Source organism: Ictalurus furcatus, chromosome 10 (assembly GCF_023375685.1).
Source record: "Ictalurus furcatus strain D&B chromosome 10, Billie_1.0, whole genome shotgun sequence".
Lineage (NCBI taxonomy): Eukaryota > Metazoa > Chordata > Actinopteri > Siluriformes > Ictaluridae > Ictalurus > Ictalurus furcatus.
Window position 1 is genome coordinate 27,425,629 of NC_071264.1, and position 22,087 is coordinate 27,447,715.

Below are 22,087 nucleotides of genomic sequence, written 5' to 3' on the forward strand. Positions count from 1 at the left end.
GCCTGGAGCCTATCCCAGGGGACTTGGGGGACACCCTGGCCAGGTTGCAACCCAATGCTGGGCACAGTCACACACACACTCACACACCCATTCACACACTATGGACAATTTTGAGATGCCAATCAGCCTACAATGCATGTCTTTGGACTGGGGAGGAAACCAGAGTACCCAGAGGAACCCCCTGAAGCACAACGAGAACATACAGACACAATCTATATAACGCACTGAATTGTTTAAATGGGAGTCTTTACATAATAATTCGAAATGTGTGTAATGCTAGCAGGTACTGTGTTCAACTAAAACTCGCAACTCATGTTTGAGCTGACTAGAAAAACAAAACCAAGAAAACACCCCCGTCAACTCGCAATCTAAACTCTTCTCTTCAACCTTGCGTTTAGGACATAACCTCAAATGTAACGGTGGTCATTTCGATTCATCCCAGTGACTCGATTCTTTTGATTCCAAAAACATGCGTTCAGATTCAGATTCATTCACTGATTCGTTCAGTGACCCTTTCTGTAACATCATTTCACCAGTAGGTGGCGCCGGTGGGTGTCTTTTTAGATATTATGAGTCTCACGGCACGTTTACATGCACATCAAATTCCGTTTAAGGTCTATATTCGGGTGGCAGCCATATTCCGTATACGTTTATGTTCCGTATACGTTCCGTATATGTTTACAGTGCCCTCCACTAATATTGGCACCCTTGGTAAATATGAGTAAAGAAGGCTGTGAATAATGGTCTTTATTGTTTAAACTTTTGATCTTTTGTTAAAAAAAAAATCACAAAAATACTCTCATGGATATCAAACAATTGCAAACACAACACAGGCTTATCAAAAAAAAAAAACTTTCTTAAATATACTGTAGGTGCACAACAATGATTGCCACTCCTATGAATTCATATGAGGAAAATATATTTGAAGTATATTCCCTTTGATATATATATTTTTTTTTTAGTACACCTGGGTGACTAGGAACAGGAAATTGTTCAACCATGACTTCCTGTTTCACAGGGATATAAATATGAGGGAACACATAGGCCAAATTCCCTTAGTCATTCATAACAATGAGTAAGACTGTGATAGAGCTGTGATGTGTGGCAAAAGGTTGTTGAGCTTCACAAAATGGGAAGTGGCTAGAAGAAAACAGCAGAAGCATTGAAAATGCCCAATTCTACCATCAGGGCAATAATTAAGCAGTTCCAGTCAACTGGAAATGTTATGAATCAACCTGGAATTGGACGTGTGTCTATATCGTCTCAACGCACTGTGAAGAAGATGGTTCGAGTGACCAAAAAATCTGCAAGGATCACAGCTGGAGAATTGCAGTTAGTTGCGTCTTGTGGTCTGAAAGTCTCCAAAACTACAATCTGAAGTCACCTACATCACCACAAGTTGTTTGGTAGTGTTTCAAGAAAAAAGCCTCTACTCTCATCAGATCCCTTGCCATGTATTATCCAACCTCATCAGGCATTAAAGGAGAAGACTAAGAGAGGTAACAAAAAGTATTGACTAAAAGGGTGCCAATAATTGTTGCACATCTACATTTAACAAAGGGGGTATTTTTTTTTTTTTGCAATTGTTTGATATCCACAAGAGCAGAGTATTATTGTGTTCAAAAGGTTAAACAATAAAGACAGTTTTTCTCAGTCTTCTTTGCTCATATTTAAAAAGTGGCAATATTAGTGGAGGGCACTGTACATGTGTACAGGCATTGAATATTCATGTATACATGGTTGTTATAAGTATGCCTGAGTTGCCATTCCTAAATACCTAGCCTACAGCTAAGCATCTGTTAGTACCCACAGTTCCTTATGGACTGAACATAGGCATATCTCCTTTCAGTGGATTTTCTGAATAAGGTAAGGTTCTTACATGCAACCAATTTACAGTTAAAACAGGCATATTCCAGGGGTGAGAATCAGAATTTGGGGAATGGCAATCAAACTGCAGCATTTACATGATTCATTACTAATCAGAATATTGCCAAATTCCGATGAATATCGGAAAATTGATGTGCACGTAAACGTAGTCGCCGTTTCATTCACTCGGTGGATTCATTTAAAAACACCAAGGTTTCAAGAGACAAGTTTTAATACTGTGATCAAAATTAGCATCTCCAATCAGCAAAGAGAAGGTCTGCACGTTCGTGCTTCGGGGGTTCCTCCAGATACATTTTTTCCTCGTTTTTTGCTGATTGGCAAAAGATGCTGGAGGCAGATATAAAGTGTGGCACACAAGTAATTAGAGAATATTTATATCACATTCAGAAATCACTATTTAATCATTTTCATTCCTAAAGGATCATATGTGAAGCCTAAATGTTTTATATCACTTCACCTTCTTTGTTTTGTCCTAAGAGTATTCAAAACATTTACACTCAACTATAAGATGTTGTCTAGCAGAAATCAGGTCCTTACCACAGTAGTTTCAGTTTTGATTTAAATAGGGAATTATTTTAGCCTGAAATACTTAATTCAGCAATATCTGCACTATAGGCCTACTGTATTCTGCTATTAATACATATATATATATATATATATATATATATATATATATATATATATATATATATATATATATATATGTTTGTTTGTTTTTGTTTTTGTTTTTCACTCTGACTCAATCAATAGACTGATATTTCCACATACAGTATCTCGTGCTCACGATTATGGATTCAAAATTATCATAAATATTAAGAATCTCTCCCATTTTCTCCAAAGAAATATATGATCAATTTAGGCATAATTATAGTGTAATGTCTCCCCTTAGTGGGAATCTGATGAACATCTCAAATCAAAGCTGGAAACTGAATCACTGTGTTGCTTTTCATTATCATGGTGTCCTCAAACGTCTGTCCTCAATTTTGTATGAGATTTCATTTGATATGATAATCAAAGAAATATATGGGATGAATACTGGGTATGTAATAAAAGCATTCAAAAAGCTTTGCAGCTTTTTGAATGCTTTTATTAAAGCTGAGCAACAATTATGCTGAGCAACAATATTGAGTTTACAAATTTCACAATTCACAGTAGAGAGCAGGTTATTCGCTCTCTCTTTCTCTCTCTCTCTCTCTCTATCTCTCTATCTCTTGTTCTCCCTCGCTCTTATTTTAGAGACATGTTTGAGAGACAATATCAAAGACTTTTATTCTCTGATTTTATCATTTGCACATTATATCACTACTAGTGTTGTACAGTATTGCCTACTATCCAGGTACGGAATGGGCTATTCTTTGCCTAATCTCTCCATTGCTTATTTAACGGTGGACCTTGAGCTCGAGGAGGAGGAGGGAAAGAGACAAAACACAGAAAGCTAACACACACCATGTAGTCTTCACCCTTAGTAAAGAAACACAAAATGTATTATATTTCTCTGCCTAATTTGTTTTGCTTTAAGAGTATGCAAAACATCTTTTGCACTCAGTAGGGAAATGTAGTCTTGCAGCAGGCAGGATGCCAGTATGCCACAGCAGTTTCAGTTTTGACTGAAATAGGAGGAGGTATTTTAGACTGAAATTCTCAATTCAACAATAAGATCAATGCATTCCGCTACGAATACAATATTATTATTAACTTAAAAAAAATTCTATTTGATTTTCACTCTGACTCAGTTATTAGACTGATATCTTTACATGAAGTATCTCAAGTATCTTTAGTGTCCCCGAGGGGCAAATATAGCCCTTAGACTAACAATAATAAAAAGAAACAAAACAAACAACACTCAAACAAATAAGAAAGTATTGCAATAATTACAACGTAAAAGTCAGGTTAAATTATTTAGAAAACCAGTAGCCGCTGGGACAAAAGAGTTTTTAAACCTATTTGTCCTACATGTTGGCAGATTGTAGCTACGGCCTGACGGAAGCAATTTAAAATCCTCAGACTGGACATGGATGGAAGCAGTCAGAATTGATTGGACCTTTTTCAATGTCCTGACCTTGTACAAATGAGTTAAATCATTCAAGGTCGTACCTGCAATTTTGCTGCACACCTTGATCATACTCTGCAATCTATTTTTGTTTTAGAAATTGAGTGAGCCGAACCAACTGATAAAAGAAAACGTGAGGACAGAGTCAATAAAACAAGAGTCAAACATTTTCATAAAAGTATTATCAACGTTAAAACTTTGAAGCTTGAGATAAAAGTACATGCGCTAGTGGGCTTTCCTGCGTACAGCATCCACAGGAGACTCAAAGGTCAACTTATCATCAGTTTCAATGCCAAGATATTTATATTGCCGCACAACCTCAATCGCCTGGTCAGTGATCACAACAGGTGAGATGACCGTAGGATTCTTCCTTAAATCTATTGTCATCTCTTTAGTTTTAGACACATTAATGTCCAAAAAAGACGACTTGCACCAGTCAAAGAATCCGGCCATTACAGGTCCATGCTCAGGATCATCACTGCTGAGGAGAGACACGATCATCGAATGGTTGGGAAACTTGATATGATCCTAATATGATGCCTCTCATATTGGCTTTGGCAGTCATTAGTGTACAGCGCAAATAAAAGTGGTGAAAGGACACACCCCTGGGGCGAGCCGGTGGAGGAAAAAGATATCTGTTAGGACACAGTTAACCTTCACACATTGTGACATTCAGGTTAAGAAGTCCACCAGCCAACAAATCAGGCCATGATCAATATTGTGGATACTTCCTAGCCTTCCTGCTAAAATATGAAGCTGGACACAATTAAAAGCTGAGGAAAAATCAATAAAAAGTAATCTTATGTAGTGGGGGGTGTGTTGTGGTTAAAACGTCACCCTTATTAACTACGTGGTCAATGGGCGCTCTCCCTACCACAGTACATAAGTGGTTGTTTATGTCTCCTAGAATGCGTCATGGTGGAAATCCGCCCCTTCCTTTCGTTGCTATGGACTACAGAGGTATGTGTTTTTAGCTTTGTTGCTTAGCTGTTCGATGTCAGCATTGTCCATTTACCATGCAATTTACTTGTTTAGTGTGACGTTGGGCTACCGAGACTGTGTGCAGGTGTGATGTGCTGCTCACAATCAGTGCGGTGTGCCGTCAAGGCTCCCAAATGTGTAGCATGGTAGTTTAACGTAGATCCAGTCGGAGCGCCAGCTGTTGCCGTCACAACTATTAAAGAAGCTATCATGATTTTCGTATGTACCATCGTGAGTATCATGTCATCAGGTCACGGTAGGTAAATCGTTTAGTTCTGTTACTCGAGCTAAACTATCTTGCATGCTTTCCAAATTGAGGTTGTAACACCTGTTTGTTTTTAGGGTCCTCGATTTTGCATGCGTTAAGGCGGGCTGAGTGAGATGTGGTTATTTCGGTATAGCACCTCCTCCTCACTCGTGGAGCCACGTTGCTGCTTTGGGGCTGCTTGATTGTTTGGTTTTGCTGCTTTGTGGCTGCTTTGGGCTGCCTCATTCTGTTTGGTTTTGCTGCTTGATGTTTTGATTTGTTTTTATTGTTTTATGTTCTGTTTAGTTTTGTTATTTTGCTTTGTGTTGGTTACTGTCACTGAGATCAGTTTTCTATAATTCAACTGTGTTGTAACAGTCTTTATCAATTATGCTGATACTGCTATGTGGTAGTAGTGGTTTTGGTCAGCTTTGGTAAACTTGCTACCTGTAATCAGTTTGAGTGTGGGGTTATCTGTGTTTTTGTGACGGTAAGTTTGTTTTGTTTTATTATTTTGTTTGTCTGCTTTGAGCATATTGTAACTGACTGTGTTTTTCAATTCAATTCAATTCAATTTTATTTGTATAGCGCTTTTTACAATAGACATTGTCTCAAAGCAGCTTTACAGAAATATCAACATGGTATACAGATATTAAAGGTGCGAATTTATCCCAACTGAGCAAGCCACTGAGTGGCAACGGTGGCAAGGAAAAACTCCCTAAGATGTTTTAAGAGGAAGAAACCTTGAGAGGAACCCGACTCAGAAGGGAACCCATCCTCATCTGGGTAACAACAGATAGTGTGAAAAAGTTCATTATGGATTTATATGAAGTCTGTATGGCCTTAGGAGCAGCCGTAGTCCCAGCAGTCTGGAATTAGAGAAGATTTGAGCTCCATCCAGAGGCAGAAAGGATCTGGATCTCTAGTATCTCCATAAATTCATGTGGGGCTCGGCGAAAGGAGAGAGGGAGAAAAAAGATAATTATGACTGCGAAGTAGTAGAACAGAATCTAGTCATTGTTTTTGTTTTCTCCTTGTAGGAGCTGAGTGCTTCCTGAGGCTGGGGGGAGTTCTTTGCTGCACTTTAGGCTTGACTTAATTAAGGGTCGTTATTATTGCGGTGTTTATTTGCAGTGAATTTGGTGGGTATGATTCTGATTAGTGGGGTGCTTTTCCCTTTTGTATAGCTGGTGCTGTCGTACTAGCCTGCCCTTCATACAGGAAGCCTCAGTCCTCCTATGATTATTATTAACTTCCTCTTGTGATTGTTTTATTTGACCAATGCCTGACTGCGTTGGATGTTGTTTCTTTTAAAATAATTCTTGGCCAGTCTTTTTAACTTCAAAATAAAATGTATTTTTGTATGGAAACCCATGCCTCTTGCCTGTTCTAAGTGGAACGTACTTGCGTGTCTTTATTTGGGTTATTTTCCCCGTTTTCTCGGGGTGGCGTAGTTGGTACAAAACGAAACAAATGAGCCACATGGGGCGTAGTTGTTGCGAAAAACTAGCCACATTGCTACATGTGGCGTAGTCGGCAGGATTTACGAGGATACGAGCCACATTGCTACACTTACAAAAGTCTTTGTGACAGAATTATGTTTAAAATGGTGCCAGTCGCATCATCCACACCCCTACCTGGCCTATAGGAACGGGTCCAAGTTTGCATGCGCTGTATTCATAAGCACGTCCTTCACAATCTTCTCAAATGATTTCATAATCAAGGAGGTAAGCGCTACAGGCCTGTAATCATTTATTGACTTTGGAACGTTAGTTTTTGACACAGGTACGATGATGGAATCCTTCCAGAGGCAAGGGACCCTATAGGGGTCGAGTGACAATGTAAAGGTAAAACAAAATATATCTGTTAATTGTTCAGCATGAGTTTTAAGAATGCAACCTCCAGTGCCATCAGGGCCTGGACTCTTCCTTTCCTTTACACCACGAAAAAGTTTCAAAATCTTGCCCCTTTCAACATGTACATTATTGTGCCTAATAACATTTTTTAAAAACAGACAGTTCCTTACTAAAATTCTGAGCATTAAAACGCTTATAAAACATGTACCATTCATTAGAAAGATCAAGATCCCGCTTGCCATTAAGGGAAATTTCACTTTTCCTAGACTGCATTCCCATCATCGACTTCACCCCCTCCTATGCAGGGCATGAGTTACCAGTACTGAGCATATACTCAACTTTATCCTTGTAGTTACGCTTAGCAAGCTTATGTTCTTTTTTAAACTTGTTTCTGTAATTCCCTGAACAAAGTCACATTACACTGATTAAAACTATTATTTCTCTGAATAATAGTACTTTTGACAGATTTGGAAACCCACGACAAACGGAGTTATTGACTCCCAAAAGAAGGAACCGATTCTGAATCAACAGCTGAAACGAGTCGTTAGTGATTCCAGACTTTACTTCCTGTACTAACCTACGTAGGTTTGTAATAAAAAGCCCCGCCTCTGGTCTTCATCAGCTGCTCGCTGACAGACAGAGCTGAAACTCGTTACGAGGGGTAAAAGACAACAACAGTGTAGTTCGCTGTACTGTCTGCAGCAGTGATTTCTCAATTGCCCATGGTGGGTTAAATGACTGTAAAAGACATGCTGAGGTGAGTTTAATAGGTGTCATTCATTCATTAGCACAGCTAACGTTATTTTAACTAGCTGCTATAAGAACTACTGTATTGATGTCTAGGTGATGAGGCCAAACTCCCTGTAGTCATGTGTAAAGTAGTTATTGAATATAAAAATGACTTCATGAGTGGAATAATACAGTAATATAATATAATACGAAACAGTGTAAGTACATATTTTATTGCTACATGTTTTGCATATACCAGAAAAGCTATTTTCATTAGCATGTGTAAATAATTAAATTCAATTCAATTCAATTCAATTTTATTTGTATAGCGCTTTTTACAATAGACATTGTCTCAAAGCAGCTTTACAGAAATATCAACATGGTATACAGATATTAAAGGTGTGAATTTATCCCAACTGAGCAAGCCACTGAGTGGCGACGGTGGCAAGGAAAAACTCCCTAAGATGTTTTAAGAGGAAGAAACCTTGAGAGGAACCCGACTCAGAAGGGAACCCATCCTCATCTGGGTAACAACAGATAGTGTGAAAAAGTTCATTATGGATTTATATGAAGTCTGTATGGCCTTAGGAGCAGCCGTAGTCCCAGCAGTCTGGAATTAGAGAAGATTTGAGCTCCATCCAGAGGCAGAAAGGATCTGGATCTCTAGTATCTCCATAAATTCATGTGGGGCTCGGCGAAAGGAGAGAGGGAGAAAAAAGATAATTATGACTGCGAAGTAGTAGAACAGAATCTAGTCAGGGTAGGCTTGAGTAAACAAATACGTTTTAAGCCTAGACTTAAACACTGAGACTGTGTCTGAGTCCCGAACACTAATAGGAAGACTGTTCGATAACTGTGGGGCTCTGTAAGCGAAGGCTCTTCCCCCTGCTGTAGCCTTCACTATTCGAGGTACCGTCAAATAGCCTGCATCTTTTGATCTAAGTAGGCGTGGCGGATTATATAAAACCAAAAGGTCGCTTAGATATTGTGGCGCGAGACCATTTAGTGCTTTATAGGTTAATAAAAATATTTTACAGTTAATGCGAGATTTTACTGGGAGTCATATAAATGTCATACCCTTGTTCATACATGTTTGGTGGCCATTTCCCTGAAATGAGTTTTTTGCAGGTTGGAATGTCTGCCTTTGGGTGAATATAAACAAGCATAACAAACAACTGTAGAAACTCCCTTGGTAAATAAACGAATAATAAATAAATTAAATGGTCGTATTTTTGATTAATGTTTAAAAAGTGAACAGTTGAGTGTGGTTCATCGTTTTTTTATTGCCTGTAACTGAAAGACATTTGAATTTATTGCTTTACCATTCAACAATCATTGACAGAATAACAATAATTAGTAGGCAAATACTTGTCCACCATTAACCAGTGCTTCAGCGACTCAGTTTCAAGCCTAGCCTTTATGTTCACCTTTTTTCCCCTCCATTTGAAGTTGTAGAAGGTCCATCTCCATGTCACTTTCTCTAATTTGCCTTTAATGATATACTGCCTTTGCAGGAAGCTTCTTGGCAGGAAGACAGAATGATAATTCAATATAATTTATATTATAAATGTCTGCCATACATACACAGACCGGATATTTTTAATTAGGACAAAATGTTTACACTGCCAAGATTCTGTGAAGAGGTAGATGGACCCTCCTCTCTACAGGAATCATCAGCCCTAATCTTTAAGGGGACAATGACAAAGTTTTAATAACTACACAACCTTAAAAATTTGAATGCATTATATGTTATACCTCTGTGGGCCTCCCAGCATCTTCATTTAGTATCTCTGTTACAGCTCAGGTGGTCTCTTCGTCTTCATCCTACAGTGCAAATTACTAATGATGTCTGGTCTAGCAAACAGAAACAATACCTGAAGACACTTTCAACTGTTGCAGGAGGCTCAGTTAATACAATGTGTCCATCAGCAACTGTAAGAAAATTAAATCATGTAGTTTCTCAAACAAATACAACCAATATACAAAGGAACATCTAGTAGGGGCACTACAGTTAAGATTACAGTACACACCATATGCAGTAAAATAAAATAAACATGCATAATACACAAGTGAAACATTGCCAGTAAAGAGTTCTTTTAAAATTCCTTTTTTTAAAAAAAAAAAAAAAGACCGTGGCAGTGTTTGTCATTTTGATTGTTTAAGGATAAATCACTTAAAACTGACTCTGTCTGATGAACTGCCCCTTGGAACTGCCTCCTTGATTAAGGGACCGTGCCAGCTCCTCAGCCAGAGTGAGTAAAGTGCTGGTGGTCCCCCATCCATTTTATGCGCCTCTGCCTTCTTCCTGTGGCTATATAGAACAGAGAGAAATGTTATTATAGAAGGCTGGGTCAATGACTTGGGTTACAATTTAAGAAGTTTATAAAATATTATCTTTTTTGTGTGTTTCATTTTGATTTGGTGCCAGTTCTTCTGTGTCCAGAAGGATTACACCTGATCAAATATAAAGCCTATTATATTATTAGTACAATGTTATATGTTAAGACAGTCATGGAGGACTAAAGGTAAAGGCAGGTCTATTAAATGTTACAGCATGGGTCTAAAAGGATCAATGCTTTATTTAGCATCATAATGAAAGGAAACTTTTCAGATCTTTATGAACTTAAAAATTCACGCATTTACTCGATCCATTACTGTCCGAAACAGCAGTTACTTTTTTTGTATAGATGGCTTATATTCCTCATACGCATGCATTAAAACCTCTAACTCTTTTTCCTCTAAACCCTGGGTTTCCATGGTGACTCCTGAAATTGGCGATACACTGATAATGTCTTTATGTACACCATTCACACGCATTAACTCTGAGTTTCCAATTGGATGTTGATTGAACTTACTCCTAACCGATGTTCTGGAACAGACATACTCCGAGTAAGCAAGGTTTGGGTTAATCAACCGAGAGTTCAGGGTTTATGTGACAGTAAGTTAACACCTGCTTTCTGGAATACGTCCCAGTTGATATGGAGGTCTACAGCAAACACAGAAGGTTGAGGCGCCTTTCTTGTCTTTGTTGTCCTGCGCCTGAAAAACTTTTCACTGCTCTCCTTTGACTCCTTCTTGACTTTATCACTTTATATCCTTGTTAATATTTGCTACTGTAGATAAAAGGGCTAGTGCAGGAGACAAATGACACCCTGCTGAGAGAGCAGCATATGGTGCTTACTTACTGTCAAGATAAAGGATGTTATTCTTTTATATGTTATTAAAGCCAAGTACATGTGCTTTCATCATGCTGTAAAAGTCCTCCAAGGCAAATTTACTGCAACAGAAACTTCGCAAATTACTTACTGGACAATGAGCACAGTGGGATAGACTGGATTAGGAGAGGGCTTGAGCTTTGCTCTCCGAGCTGGAGGCTCTTTGCTGTCTTCCCACCCGCCCCATTGATATCGCCACCCATCCCCCCCCACCGTCCCCCGGCTGAGGACAATGCTCGGCTTCTGTGTTCCCCTGGGGCCGTTGCTTGGATTCTGGTTCTGCTGAGGATGTCACTGTGCCTCTGTGTCTTGCTCAGGATGTTGCTCCACTGCATGGTCCTGTTATGGCTATCGCCCGCTCTGCCCTCCCTAGCTGGTGAATTTCCCCTTCCTATCCACCCCTGTTGGTGGCACAGTGCTGCTCCCTTGCTCAGCTGGGGATATCGCTCCAACTCCGTCTCGGCTGGGGACACCTCTCCACCTCCCGTCTCGGCTGGGGACGCCACTCTCCCCCCTTGTTTGGTTGAGGATGTCCCCTCCACCCTCAGGCCTAGCAGTTGTAGTCACAATGCCAATCCCCCTCTGCCCACGGTCTCAAGGTGGTCGTCACTCTGCCCGCTCTCGCAATGGTCATTACTCCCCCTAGTGTGAAATGTGAGTCTTACCACAATAGACTTATCTGATGAAAATTCACTGTGGATTATCTCTAGAGAACGCAAGCATCTGATCTGCAAGTAAGACAAAACTAGCGTGTGAGTTAGCTACCAAGGCATGAAGCTCATTTTAGAAACTTGTTGGGTGTTTTTCCAGTTTCAGCTCATCATCTGATGTCTACTCCAAACTAACACAGGTTGATTAGAATAGAAAAATACATCTTTTCTTATCCATTTATGTCTTTCCAACCACTTTAGGAGATTGTCATGCAATCTCCCAAATTCCAGGATGGCAGAACTTATTGTGACTGCTTTGTATGCAACTTATGTCCTTATGTCCTTTAGCAACAGACTCCTTCAACTCTGCTGTAACAAGGAACGTTACTGGAGGACTTTTTTTTATTTTTTAAAACAACAGCGTTCACCTTGGGACATTATTCTGCATTAGAGCCTTTTCCTTGAGTAGGCTCACGGTAAATCTGTTTGCATTTCTGCACGTGCTGGCACTCTGTTTACTGCATTGCTGCTAACTCATTATATAATTTTACTATACAACTTATTGTGGACGGTATGCTGATCATGTCTACTTTGCTGCATATCTGCTGTTTCTACTTGTGCTATTTACCTTATTTTTTTACTGTTTATCCTGTTTATAATCTTACTGAATACTTACTTTATTACTCTTGATTATTACTTACTAAAACACTATTATGTCGCTGCTGCTGTAATGTGTGAATATCCATCTATCTGTCTATTTGTCTATCTATCTATTGTGTGACATTAGACAATTGTGTGTCGTGTTTGTGTGTGTGGTTTTGTTTTATACATATTTTTCAATAAAAGCTCAGTCAATTTGTATGTTTTCCAAATGCAAGAGATTACTTTCATTCACGTGACGGAGCATTTAATTTGCATAAGATATATTTCATTGGATATGTGCTCTCATTTGATATTTCTATAATAACTTAGTAGGTTTGGTTAGAAACCTACTGAGAGTAGAACTAATTAAAGAGAATATATAACATGAACCTGGCATATAACTAGAGAGGTTGCTTGACATTAACTCATCCTGCAATTGTGCCATAGACAATCTAGAGTGTAAAACATAGTATGTGCAATAGGTAAGCTAGAAATCCTAGACACTTACTCCACCCAACTGCTGCCGACCGCGGTCTGCTACCGCGATTCTTATTCATGACATTATGAAATAGCTGAAGGATTCATTCATTCTTATCCACACAGGCCACTCAAGTGCTTGTTCAGTCTCGTCTCATTTTGAGACGGGACTTCTGCAACTCATTCCCGGCAGGTCTGCCTCTGTATGCCACGTCATCTCTGGGAGTTTTTTCTTGCCACTGTCACCTCCGGATTGATCATTAGGATCAAGATCTAGAGATACACCCAGATTTATGTCATGACATACAGTATGTCTACAATCATGCTATACATATTAAATTTAATCTATGTAGTGCATTCAACTTAATAAAGGTTAAGTCAGTGTAACTGTAATCCACTGAAGATTTACTGTATATGTTTTCCTGAGGGTTAATTCATGAGACCATTTCAGTTCATACAATGGGTCATCAGTTTAAATAATTATTAAATATTCGTATGTTGGCAAACCCTTTGAAAATTTTAAGTTTTGCAATAATTACTATGTTTAGTAAATTCATATTGTGTTAAAAAGCAAAATGTTTATAAGTTTAAAATGAGTGCATCTGATTGGTTGTGTGTGTGTGTGTGTGTGTGTGTGTGTGTGTGTATCCTGTTATGGGGGAGTTCTCGTGATATGCTTCATGATTGCTATGATTGTGAAGCATTGTGTGTTGAGTAATTACTGATAAACATACTCGCTTACAGGTGTCTAAAACTCACATTTGCACACAAATGTATAATATTGTTTCTAAATGCATTCAGCTAAATATTGTGTGTTGTGGTAATGTATAAATTGCATAATGTATAAATTGCAACTTCTGGGTTGAATACAACAAAGCCATAAAGCTATCGGCTAAAAAAGCATGCGGTTGGGGCACACACCATACAACACAAATGTGTATGTGAGATGATTAAATGTAAACAGTTGGGTTTATTCTGTGTGTTATTCTGTTTGGTTTCTAAAAGGTAAATGTGTGATTATATTGTTATATGTGTTTTAAATGAGAAGCAAACTTGTGAATACGGGGAGTGTAAATGTTTTAACGTAGCATGCATACTACCTCAAGTACGTACTCAGGTTATTTCACTCCGTGAAACTTGGTGAAGTGCATTACTTGGAGAAAGTGTATTTAAATAAGTGAGTTGATGCATTTGTTATGTGCAGTAATTGTTGATTTATTGCCACATTCATTCTCGGTAAAGCTATGATTGTGAAACATCACGTCATGAGTAATTACTGATAAACATACTTCCTTACAGTGGTACTACATTGAGTTTCTCAATAGCTGGCTGTCATTTGAAGGTCTTTATATTCAGATGATAATGTTTCATGGCAATAGGAATAGGATCATATTGATTTTAAGAAGGAAATGGGGTATGTAATGGGAAACCTAATATACCAGTGATATTCATTGCATTTGTAAAAACACTAAAATATACATAAGTGCAATGATTCGTTCATTTATCAAAGGTTTGCCCAGCTGTCTTCTCTAGAGTTAAACTTGTTTTCTCTAAACACATAAGCAATGCATACTATAGGGATTTGGGATCCTGCACGATGAAAAGTTGTGTGAACAGGAGATTTTTACTTTCATGCAGGTGCAAACAAGAAGTCAGATATAAAGACTGCAGGATAAAGAAAGACAACATTCATTAACATGAATGCAAATGATGCAGTAACATTGATGCATTTATAGAGTTCATTCATTCATCCTTAGTAACTGCCTGGTCAGGGCCATGATGTTGGGTCAGGTGGAATTGTGGTTCCAGAAGCACCAGTGCCACCTCCTCCAGAACTAGTAGGGTAGTAGGGGCCTCTGATGTAGTGTCTCTGCCTGATGTGAGCAATTAGTTGGTGCATGATGTTGATGATGATTTGGGTCCCACGGCTACATTTGTTTTTCTCCCCCCGAGCCAGTCTAGGGACGGCATTGGAGCTATACGAAGAACGAGACAAGCTACAGCGGGACAACATTCTGTTGTTGTCACCTTCTACCACAAGCAGTGGAAAATGTAAGGGATGCAGCATTCATTCCAGGGTCTTTATCTAGTATTAGTTCTAGGTTGTTTAGACCTCGGGACTGATGCCAGTGGTTTGTAACCCATTGTCAGGGCGACGATACAAATATAGGGGGTAGAATGGACAATACAGGACAGGCTGTCGTTCAGGACACAAAACACAATGTTCAGGCTGTTTGTAAGTCAGTATTTAGGGCTTTCTCTGCTTAGAACAAGACATTTGGTTTCATGCCTCCTAGTATGTTGGTTAGAAATGTGTTAAGGCCGTTTTATAGGTATATTTCAAGTCTAAAAACAGTAGTTCAGATTTTTAGCACATACCTGATGAAATCGGGTGCCTTCAAATCCAGGTGGGATTCGACATCTGTTTTTTTTCTTTTCTTTTCTTTTATTATTATGATGGAAAGTGGAGTATGGAAGGATATTGTGGAATGTGTCACGATCTCCCCTGCAGATGGCACGCGACGTGCACAGAGAGCAGGAGGGTGCGCGTGTGCATGCGCTGTGAGTGCGCATGGACAGTGGTGACTTTGTTTACAATGGACATGTGCGCTTGTTTTGGTTTCTGTTCTGTCTCTTCCCTGTGGAAATGCAAGGGTGTGTCTTGATTGTTTCCACCTGCCTGAGTTCCGGTTTATTACGTTTGTTATTTAAACCCCTCTGTGCTGTGCACTCCATGCAGTATTGTATGAAGGTAGATGTATTTACGTTTAACGAAACTAGTCTACGGATATGTATGTGTTAGCTAACATGATGATAAGCAGTCGAGTTCTTGTGTCCGGTCCCTGTTTTATGCTTCATGCCTCGTTTCATGTTTAGACCTCTTTTCATGTTTAGACCACGTACCTTGTTGTTTGTTTATTGACCTTGTGTTAGAGAAATAAAGACTTTCATCTGCAATTGCTTCCGCTTCCAAGTCCCGATTCGTAACAGAATGTATGTAGATGTTCTAATATTAGTAGCTGGTGGGAGAGTTTAACGCTACTCTTTCATTATTTCATCCTTAAGGGATAATTGTTTTTTGTTTTCTTTACTGTCCTTTGATAGGAGATCCTTACTTATTGTGAAGTTTACTACTGTGAACTAAAGAAAAATGGTCCATTGGTGATACTCCCCTGGTCATGCATTTATTTTATATAATTTGGTAGGGGTGGATGTACAGTAATAGGGTTCAAAAAAATGAACATTTATTTAAAAAGTTTTGATGTGTGAATTCCATAAAATAAGGCATTTGTCCCTCCTCTCGCAGTTTCGAATGTCCCTGCTGTAGGTATGTACGGTTATTATCGCTCTAACTCCTTAACAAATTAATTGTGATAATGATATGTTTTAAGTGAATCTTTTCAACTCTGCTTGCATACATGTATTTGAACATATATATATAATGCATTTAACGCTTTAACACGGTTGTTCAGATTATTATAAATGTATTGAATTACCTCATGCGTCACACGATTGTGAACAAGTTTATCTCTTGTGGTCATCGTGTCAATGTCTTAACATTCTGACAATTATTGGTAATGTGAGTTGAGTGAATATGTCATTTAAATTTTTCTAGTCTTTTCTGAATGTCTGCTGTAATCTGTCTTCAGTCAACCTGATTTGTACTTCTTATTCCTGTCAAAAAGGTATGTTGCGTTTGTGTTCATTTTGTTATAAATATTAATTAATGGTATTTAGCAATTTATGTTGTTTTCCTGTTGTCACGTTTCGTGATGTAACGGAGATAAGGTAGGATGCAAGTGCAGTATGAACAGTTTTACTGAGAGACACGCAGGCAGGTAAATCCAGAACGTGATCCAAAAATGTAATCCAGTAACATGCAAAGTTCAGACGATCGGCAAACAGGCATAAACGAGGCAAGGCAGGAATCAAAGTCACGGTCACGGGATACAGGGTCGATATACCAAACATGAAACATAAACAACAGCGAGGGACTGGTAGCGGAGAAACCAGCGTGAACTTAACAAACGAACCTAAACATGAAACATGACATGAACTATGACTATGAATCGAAACATGAAACATGAAACTATGGACTGTGAATGTGGTTATCTATTGTAAGGACTCTAAACTAATCTACTATAACTCAATATTCCGCGCCGTGTGCTGGGAGGTGCGCGGTATATATACACAAACATAATCAGCGTTGTAATGGCTGACGGCTGAGGGCAATTCAGACACACATGAAACAACAATCAATGACAGAACGGGGAGGAGATATAACAGAAACATAAACAAATGCACGAGTCGAAATGTCACGATTGTCAACAAGGGAAAAGCAGGTGCTCGCGCACCTGCACGTGCACGTGTGCTCACATGCTCTACAGCGCGCTGCTTAAAGGGGAACTCGTGACACCTGTTATTTTCTACAGTTTATTGTCCTGTACTAGTACACTGCATTATTAATTACAGGTATACTGTTACGGTTTTCATGTTGTATACTGTTACTGTGTGTTTTATATGAGTAATATGAGCTCAGCTGTATGGCAGCACATTCGAGTGTCCCTGCTGTAGTCTTTTGTGAATGTCTGTAGTAATCTGTCTTCAGCCAACCTGATTTGTATTTCTTGTATATCAAAGTAGAAAGAACCCCACGTGTGAGTGTGTCTTTCCACATCCATTACACATAGTAAAGCCTTAACTTGCATCTGTGGATGCAGCTGTGAATGATGTTGTCTGACAAAGGTTTACCAAAGTATTCCCGAGCTCATGTCAGGATATCCATTACAGATTCATAACGATTTCTTAAGAGAGTGATGCCTGAGGGATCGGAGATTCAGAAGTGGTTTTGGACTTGGACACCCTGTGGAAATGCAAGGGTGTGTCTTGATTGTTTCCACCTGCCTGAGTTCCGGTTTATTACGTTTGTTATTTAAACCCCTCTGTGCTGTGCACTCCATGCAGTATTGTATGAAGGTAGATGTATTTACGTTTAACGAAACTAGTCTACGGATATGTATGTGTTAGCTAACATGATGATAAGCGGTCGAGTTCTTGTGTCCGGTCCCTGTTTTATGCTTCATGCCTCGTTTCATGTTTAGACCTCTTTTCATGTTTAGACCGCGTACCTTGTTGTTTGTTTATTGACCTTGTGTTCGAGAAATAAAGACTTTCATCTGCAATTGCTTCCGCTTCCAAGTCCCGATTCGTAACAGAATGTATGTAGATGTTCTAATATTAGTAGCTGGTGGGAGAGTTTAATGCTACTCTTTCATTATTTCATCCTTAAGGGATAATTGTTTTTTTTGTTTTTTTTTTTTACTGTCCTTTGATAGGAGATCCTTACTTATTGTGAAGTTTACTACTGTGAACTAAAGAAAAATGGTCCATTGGTGATACTCCCCTGGTCATGCATTTATTTTATATAATTTGGTAGTGGTGGATGTACAGTAATAGGGTTCAAAAAAATGAACATTTATTTAAGAAGTTTTGATGTGTGAATTCCATAAAATAAGGCATTTGTCCCTCCTCTCGCAGTTTTGAATGTCCCTGCTATAGGTATGTACGGTTATTATCGCTCTAACTCCTTAACAAATTAATTGTGATAATGATATGTTTTAAGTGAATCTTTTCGACTCAATTGCTTGCATACATGTATTTGAACATATATATAATGCATTTAACGCTTTAACACGGTTGTTCAGATTATTATAAATGTATTGAATTACCTCATGCGTCACACGATTGTGAACAAGTTTATCTCTTGTGGTCATCGTGTCAATGTCTTAACATTCTGACAATTATTGGTAATGTGAGTTGAGTGAATATGTCATTTAAATTTTCATCCATTACACATAGTAAAGCCTTAACTTGCATCTGTGGATGCAGCTGTGAATGGTGTTGACTGACAAAGGTTTACCAAAGTATTCCCGAGCTCATGTCAGGATATCCATTACAGATTCATAACGATTTCTTAAGAGAGTGATGCCTGAGGGATCGGAGATTCAGAAGTGGTTTTCGGACTTGCCCATTACACATCGAGATTTGACCGGGTTCCTTGAATCTTTTAATTATATTGTGCACTGTAGAAGGTGAACTGCCCAAAATCCTACCGATTTATCTTTGGGTAATGTTGTTCTCAAAGTGTTGGATTATTCGCTGATGCATCTGTTGGCAGATCAGCGAGCCTCGAGCCATCCTTGCTCTTGAAGGACTAGGCCGGATTAGACTATTGCCTCACCTGTTTCACATCACCTTCTTATTTCAACTTGTCACATCGCTATTAGTCCTAAATTACCCCTGCCCCAACTTTTTTGGAATGTGTTGCATGCATCAGTTTCAAAATAAACGTTTATCTTCAGAAACCTATGCAGTTGATCAGGTAAAACATCAAATACCTTGTCTTTATACGTTTTTTTGTTTAAATACAAGTCAAAGTACATTTACAAATCACTCTTCTTTGTTTTTAATAACATTTTCCATACTGTCCCAACTTTTTCAGAATATATTCTGATATTCTTTGTGCCTCACACTGTTTTACATTGTTGGACTTTAGACAAGGAGATGAACAACTTCCTGTAAGAAACATTAATGTGACCAGAAATTATTAGAGCTTTAATAACTACATAATAACCATTAATAGTAGTTGCTATTATCTGAGGAGGCTGAGATGTTCTGTAATAACTATATAATAACAGTGATTATACCACAGCTGTTTTAAGTTCTTGATTCTAATTGGTCAGTTGTTTTATTAGCATTTTCCATAGAGTCCAAACTTTTTTGGAATTTGGGTTGCATGTCTAAGAAACAATGTGCAAAATGTTTGTACAAGTACCTTGTAATGTGCTCTAGATATCAGTTTTTGTTCTAAGGAGCTAGGATGATCCTGAGCTGAGATATTGAGATCTCTGTAAACAAAATTATAATGAAAACAAAAACAGGTGGTTTTGCAATGCCAATACATAGAGATAATCACTCAAAAAAGATTAGGATAATTAAAAATGGTTGAGCAACCTGCATTGCACAACTTGAGATGGAATAACTCTATGTTGACTTAGTATCTCATTATTTTGAATTAAGTTGCTATTTTGACTTAGTATGTCATAATTCTGACTTAGCAAGTCAATGTTTTGACTTACCACATCATTATTCTGATTTTAACATTTAAGTTTTATATTTTGTAAATCGTTTTATTGACTTAGTATTTTCCATCCATCCATCAATTTTCTATACCGCTTATCCTTCAGGGTTACGGGGAACATGGAGCCTATCCCAGGAGGCCAATCCATAGCAGGGCACACTCACTTACACATTCACACACCCATTCACACACTACGGACACTTGGGACATGCCAATCAGCCTACCATGCATGACTTTGGACTGGAGGAGGAAACCGGAACACCTGGAGGAAACCCCCGCTGCATGGGGAGAACATGCAAACGCAGCACAAACATGGCAGCGGAGGGAATCAAACCCCCAACCCTTGGCGGTGGGAGGCATCCATCCATCCATCCATCCATCCATTTTTCATAAAGCCCAAGTATTTGGGGAAATGATTATTATATCTGCTTTCGTTTTCATTATCAGAAATGTTCTAAGAAAGAATGTTATTTTGCACATCAGTGCCAGTCACGCCACAACTCTGGCTCACAACTAAGTAACCTCAGACAATACAGTATTTTCTTTCTCCCTGGCTCAATAATCCTGGGTGGTTTGGATCTGGATCAAGTTCATAATCTAAAAAACTTGCTTGACAATAAAGGATCTTAGCTTTCATCTCTTTATCTTATACAAATCTCTAAAAAAAAAAAAAAAAAAACAGTCCGCTCACTTGCATGCTCCATTACAAAGCCATATTTATGGCAGTATCGGCAGTCTGTTTTTATATAAAAGCCCCTGCATCGAGACATTTGAGAAGGATTGTGAGGGTAAGGAAACATTGGCACTCTTGGATGTTGCCCATTGTGTCACAGCATTCTCATGTGTTGGAGTTACTTGATATGGTCCAGGTAGGTTGTCACAGCACATGTAACCTGAGAGCGAGGGCAGGCAATCAGGAAAGGAAATCAGGCCCAAACATAACTAATGGATAAACAAAGATGTCTTTTGTGAACTACAATTGTTCAGTGAAATATGACACTGAGCAAAAAAAAATAAATAAATAATAATTATGCAAAAACAAGCAAAAACAAAAAAGGGTAAAATAGGAGAAAAGTTTAAAATAAACTAATTGTTCATGAATTAAATGTTGCAGTATGTATGAAATACAGTTACGTGTAATATGTGCAGATTGGGGACTGTAGTGAGTATATGGAGACATGCAAAGTCTGAACGTAAAGACATGACAGTACAACACATAGGTTCTCAACTTTGGGGTCATGAAAGGGCCTAAGTTAAGGATGGGAACACAGGCGATTTTTACCAGCCATTATTTTTAGTGTATTTCTATGCATAAATGTATCCAAACCTGATATATGGATAAATCAATTAATACTATTTAATGTTAAATAATTACAGTTCCACTTTAGCCCACAGCACTGCTTCATTCAATATACAGTCCTGTTTATTAAAGTGGCCTTAATAATGAACACTGGCAACACACAGTGCAGCTATTTAAAATATAATTAAGAGTATTTTGGGGGGATATGGTTTGTGAAAAACACTACAAATTAAAATAAATAAATAAAAGAATACAATATTCATGCTATATACTACAGGGTATGCCCACAATCAAAATTAGCACATGGGCTATATTTTAGTGGGTAGCCTGCTGCAGCAGTGCTTTAACAGTCAAATGTGTGTATTTACAGTATATATACACTGTTCAGCCATAACATTAAAACCACTGACAGGTGAAATTAATAACATTGATTATCTTGTTACAATGGCATCTGTCAAGGGGTGGGATATACAGTAGTAGGCAAAAAAGTGAATGGTCAGTTCTTGAAGTTGATGTGTTGGAACTAGGAAAAATGGGGATCTGAGTGATTTTGACAAGGGCCAAATTGTCATTGCTAGATGGCTGGGTCAGAGCATCTCCAAAACAGCAGGTCTTGTGAGGTGTTCCTGGTATGCAGTGGTTAGTACATACCAAAAGTGGTCCAAGGAAGGACAACCGGTGAATCGGTGACAGGGTCATGGGCACCCACGCTCATTGATGCGCGTGGGGAGCGAAGACTAGCCGGTCTACTCCGATCCCACAGAAGAGCTATTGTAGCACAAACTGTTGGCTATGATAGAAAGGTTTCAGAACACACAGTGCATATGCAGCTTGCTGCGTATGGGGTTGCATAAATACAGCCTGGTCAGAATGCTCATGCTGATCCCTGTCCACCGCCAAAAGCGCCTACAA